The sequence below is a fragment of the Myotis daubentonii genome, chromosome 4 (genome assembly GCF_963259705.1).
Source record: "Myotis daubentonii chromosome 4, mMyoDau2.1, whole genome shotgun sequence".
NCBI lineage: Eukaryota > Metazoa > Chordata > Mammalia > Chiroptera > Vespertilionidae > Myotis > Myotis daubentonii.
In genome coordinates, this window is record NC_081843.1 from 37336793 (window position 1) to 37342792 (window position 6000).

At 40.2% G+C, this 6000-nt stretch overlaps 1 pseudogene; it reads left to right on the top strand.

Moving 5' to 3' along the window:
- The first annotated feature begins 4036 nt into the window (after positions 1-4036).
- Positions 4037-4582, top strand: LOC132232602 (small ribosomal subunit protein eS7-like; annotated as a pseudogene).
- Positions 4583-6000: the final 1418 nt, after the last annotated feature.

Here is a 6000-nt window from a genome sequence, read left to right on the forward strand (position 1 = left end):
AAGTAATATAACGGGCACCGGGAGTTAAGTTTTCTGAATCACCATCCAATATTCTGACATATTTGAATATTGCTGTACTTGCAGCCATTTTTTTTATTCACAATTGCTTGTTTTATGATCTGAGAGTATATTTGTTAAACAGTACTACCACCTGCTGGTAAGTTTTCCAATAATTTACATTATAGCAAATCCTAAAATGGCAAAATAACAATAAGAAATGTAGTTGTAATAATAAATTGGTTATTTTTTTTTAATCTACTATATTACAGTGGTTCTCAACCTTCCTAATGCCGCGACTCTTTAATACAGTTCCTCATGTTGTGGTGACCCCCAACCATAAAATTATTTTCGTTGCTACTTCATAACTGTAATTTTGCTACTGTTATGAATCGTAATGTAAATATCTGATAATGCAGGATGTATTTTCATTGTTACAAATTGAACATAATTAAAGCAGGGGTGGCCTAAGACCACTGGAAAACATATATATAATTACATATTGTTTTTGTGATTAATCACTATGCTTTAATTATGTTCGATTTGTAACAATGAAATTGGGGGTCACCACAACATGAGGAACTGTATTAAAGGGTCGCGGCATTAGGAAGGTTGAGAACCACTGCTCTAGGTCCTCTCATCAGAGCCCCCACCTCCACGCATGATCGAAGGGAAAACAGCTGTGGCAGTGGTCACAGAGGTCAACAACAACAAGGACAGGCGAAAACCAGATCAATCCAAGATGGAGGAAAAATTGACCAGAGACTGACCCCAAAGCTCATTATACCGTCATTATAATGAAAACTGACACCACACATGGAAGGAAGTTCAAGGGATGCAAATGCCTACACTCCTGGAACAGATCATATTAGGGACAAGACCTCTCCCAACTAGAAAGCAGTCAGAGTTGGGCACCATAAAATTCAGAAACAAATCACCCTTGGAAACACATAAAACCCCAAGAACTGACTGACCCCACAAGCAACTCACCAGATCACTCACATCCTCTCGGATGCATACTTTTACTTTCACAGTGGTGCCCTGTGAGATTTGTAACCAGGGGGACAGCAGGTGACTCAACCTCTGATCTTGTCCCCAGGAACCTGAGTCCCAGCCTGTTTTTCTTTACCTGAGTAAAACTTGCTTTCACTCTCACGCACACTTGTTCTCGAATTCTTTCCTGTTTGAGTCAAGAGCCTGGAGGTCCTGGACTGTGCTGGGGCAGGGCCAGCCCCAGCATGAAGTTATGGGATATCATGGAGAAGAGTAAACTTAAGGACTTTAACTCTTCTGGGGAAGAACTTAGTGCATTTTTGTTGGACACAGCATATTTGTCTTATGATAGGCAGCATTATGACCATGTTATTTGATGAAGTATGGTTTAAGTAAGATGTGGATGGGTACCAAGTTGACAACAGGCGGACTTGTGATGGTTAATTTTCTGTCAACTTGAGTGAGCCATGGGTGTTTCATGAACATTATTTCTGGGAGTGGCTGTGAGAATGTTACCAGATAAAGCCAGCAGAGTCAATAGAGTTCCTGCCCCAGTGTGGGTGAGCATCATCCAATCTGTTGAACAAAAAGTAGAGGAAGGAGGAATTGGCCCATTTCCTGCCTTGCTGATTGAGCTGGGACATTGCATCTCATCTAATCTTCTCTGCTCCTCAGACTGGGATTTACAGCATCAACTGCTCTGGTTCTCAGGCCTTCAGACTCCAGCTAAATTATACCACAAGCTTCCCTGGTTCTCTAGCTTGCAGATGGTATATTGGAGGCAGAAAAGTCCCACATAGCTATGTAAGTAAATTTCTCATAAATTTCCACATATATACTTACATTCCCTCCCCTCACCCCCACTTACATATCATATGTGTTTTGTTTCTCTGGAGTACCTTAACACACTAGATTTCTCTCCCAAACATTCTCATCATGTCATTCTTGATGCACTCAAGAAAAAAAGTGTTATTTTTAATGAGCACCCCAAGTGATTCTCATGATGAAGAAAGTTGCAAAGCTCTGACTTTGCAAAAGATTTATCCTGTCTCTCTACCCATAGTTGGTTGTGATCAAGGTCAAATAACTTTTCTAAAACTCAGTCCTTCCGAGGAGAAATATGGGGACTGTAGAAGAATCCACTCACTAGATATTCTCTAAGAAATTTCCACTGTGAACATCATCTTTCCAAATGAAAAACATTTGAAAAAATTGATCTATGAAGACAAACCCATATGTGGTAACTGAATTTTCACAAATGTGATAGTTAGAAAAAGCTTGTTTTAATATTTATTCAGCAATGTTGTACTTCCAATTAGTTATCCCACTGTACCATGAATGAATTGTCAAAAAAATTAACTTTACAAAGTAAAGGAAAAGAAAGAAAAAATTTTGTCAATATTAGTGAGTCTAGAAAGTAAGATTTAAAGTAATTTTGAACTAGATGTTTGTCATAATCCTTTACTCAGAGTCTAATTAAACACTGTTACGGCAGAAAGATAACCATCAGGAGAAACTGTTAAGAGATTCTTGGCTGTAACTGCATTAGCTTGCAGCCGCCAGATGCTGAAGTCTAATTAAAAAATTAGTGAAAAATACGCCTTATTTGGGGAGTGCTGGGCACGTAAATAAACGACACTAGAAGGAAGCGGAGGCTGGTTTAGGACACACTGACCTGGGGAAAACCATTAGCTGCCTTATAGATCTATTTCCCATCACATCAGTGGCTTGTGAAACCATTTATGACTCATTAAAATAAAGGACGAGAATAAAGAAGCTCTGTGAATCCTGTTCCCCACTGCTTTATCCTCAGACCCGCCAGCATTTAGTATCACATGGAGAGCTAAACGTTCCATGTGGCGAACAGACAGATTGCCCAGGAATGGGCTGCTTGGAACTGAGGTAGCTGGTCAGCAATAAGCTTTGCCAGCTCATGTGCAAGAGTTCTGCATTCCTAGCATGCCTTCATCCGGTCCTCAGTAAGCCTTCCTCCTCACCCTCCCTTGTGTTGCACATCTCCAGCTGATGTATGACTTCAAAGCTGCCCTTCAGTCTAGCCAGATTTTACCTATGAAAGAATGTGAAACCGGATCCGAGAGTCCCAGACAGCAGTCATTTTTCCTGTTGACTGACCTGCTCTGGCCAAAGTGACAACAGAGCGGAGTCTACTTTGAAACCTGGCTGTGTTCCAGCTAGAACATCCAACTGCTGTCTGAATGGGAGTGGTTTCTTGGGTGCCTAACACCAAACTCAGAGGAGTTAATTTTATTGATTGGTCCTAAGTACTAAAATGTAAAAAAACAAAAACAAAACCTCCATTCGAACCACAAAAGAAAAGCAAGCTCTGTTCTAAACCTAGTGAACAAGTCTGCATTTTAACAAGAGCTCCAAGTGGGTTGAATGCACATGAAAGTTTAAGAACCACAGTGTTAGGATAAAAGTCCAACTCCTTCCGTGGCTCACAGGCCCTTCGTGAAGTAGCCTCACTTAGTTTCCTGCTTCTCTTAACAATCCCCATCCGTCCAACCTATAAAGATGCTCTGAGGGCTCTTCCAACTAGATTTTCAGACGTCTGTGCTTTTCCTGAATCCTCGTTCCCACACCACACCCAGCTGTTCACAGTGTTATGCTTTTTTTGTTCTCTGTCAAGGATAGCTCTTTTCCCCTCTCTTGTTCCTTTCATCTATAAATAATTTCTACTTCTTAATACAGAGGAAGATTTTACACTCCAAGTAATGACATTTGCATTTTTAAAATGCTGTTATTCTCTATATAGCTGCTATGTAGATACTAGGAGGTCAGTGTCAGTAAACCAAGTAGGTAATTATAGAAGCCTGGACAGAGATTGTGCAGTGAAAGTGGGGAGGATAGAATACATTTGAATGACATTAAAGAGGGTAAGGTTGATGAAACGGGTTATGAACTGAACTGTAGCCTCATTGGCTGAAATTTTAACACCTTAATATCTCATTATATCCAACCCATCGCTGAAGAAATTATAAAAATAGAGTATTATCTTCGTTGGCCAGTGCTCAATAAGGAGGACATGTTCAGTTAGAGCATGAAGACTGTGAAGCCCAAAAAGCCAGGCGAGTTCTAGTGCAGCATCTCTGAGGCACCCTTGTAGCTGGAGATGCATTCAGGCCCGAAGGCCCAGCTGAGGGAGCTGAATACAACAGCGGCCAAGGAAATTGAAATTAACGGGGATCAGAAAGCTATTATGACCTTTGTTCTCATTCCTCAACTGAAATCTTTCTTAAAAAACCAAGTCTGGTAAGTACTTGGAAAAAGGTTCAGTGGGAAGCACATTGTCTCTAATGCTCAGAGAAGAATTCTGCCTAAGCCAACTCGAAAAAAACTGTACAAAAAAAAAAGGGGGGGGGCAAAAGTGTCCCAGAAACCACATGTGATCCGGGAGGACGTAGTCTCCCCAAGGGAACCTGTGGGCAAGAGAATCCAGGTGAATCACAAAGGGTTATTTAGATAAAGTGCTGCAGAACCATGTGATGTGGAACACAAGGCTGAAACTTTTTCTGGTGTTTATAAGAAGCTCCTGGGCGAGGTTGTTAATTTTAAACTCCTGGAGTTTTAGTTGTAAACAAAAATGACCAAATAAAGTACCATTCACCAAAAATTAAAAAAGAAAGTAAATTTCATCGTCTAATTTCAAAGGCATTCTGGAAATGAAAGGAGCTTCTCCCAGGGTAATGAATAAAGCCCCAAGGAGCTAAAGGGTAGTCAACCTGTAGGGGCTCTTCTTCCTGAAGGCATCACCACGGTCTGGTTACGTGACCTATTTATTACCTAAGAGAGAGGCTTGCAAATGTTTTGATTAGAGTTTACATCATTTTGCTTTTTTGTTTTTATATTGTCAAGAAAATATCTTAACACCTCTTTAATACCATGCACATTCAGCACGGATCGAAAGCAAACTTTGGAAATAAAGACCAAGCCCTAAAGTAAGGTGACTTCAAACCTACCCTAAATCAAATGAAAACCAAGTCCTAAAGGATCAGTGAGGAAGAAATAACTTGAAGATTGACTCTACAAGCAATGGGGGCTGGAGAAACACCTTGGACTTCCCGGAGAGTCTCTCTAACAGCATAAAATCAAACCCGCGCAAGTCCAATGTGACCAGTGAGTAGCTTGACTGCTTGATAAAACAAAACATTCTACAATGTTTTTAAAAATAATGTGCAACATGAAAAAATTCTAGACATACAAAAACTAAAATATTGTTATGCACATTAAAGTAAAAAGCAATCAATAGAAACCAACCCTAAAATAGCCGAATTGGTGAATTCAGCAGTCAAAAATTTAACACGGATATTATAAATATTTTCAAAGAACTAAAGGGAAACTGTTACAGTGGATGAACAGATAAGGAATATGAGCTGAAAAGTGAAAATTATAAAACTAGCAAGGAAAATTCTATTCTGTCCATGAATGATTAAATATGACAGGAATTTCATTTCCTCCAGAAGTAGAAAACGCAACAAAATAGATTACACAACTGATTTCAGACGTTATGTAACAGGCAGGAAGTAACTATTATCCCTTAGAGAAGGGAAACAAAGTAAGCCAGATAATTGCCAGAGGCATTTCTTTATCACACCCCAGAGAGGGGCAACCCTATCAAGCTCTGTTATTTTTTATTATGTATAATAATAAAAGTGTAACATGCTAATTAGACCAGACGTTCTTCCGGGTGTCCTTCCAGACGACCTTCTGGATGAAGCTGGGGTTGCGAGGGAAGCCCGGGTCCCAGGTGCCAGAGGGAAGCCGGTGCTGGTAGCCGGGGGAAGGAAGGCCTACTCTTGCACGAATTTAGTGCATTGGGCCTCTAATATATACAGAAAAGAGGATGCAGGGAGACATGAACAACTAGGCTCAGTAGGGCAGAGTAGTGGGAAAAAGGAAGCTGCAGAACAGAATAGTTCCTTCAAATATTTGGCTGAGTACTGATCTGCATATGTATGAGAGAAATTACCCAAGACAAGAAAAGAAAAA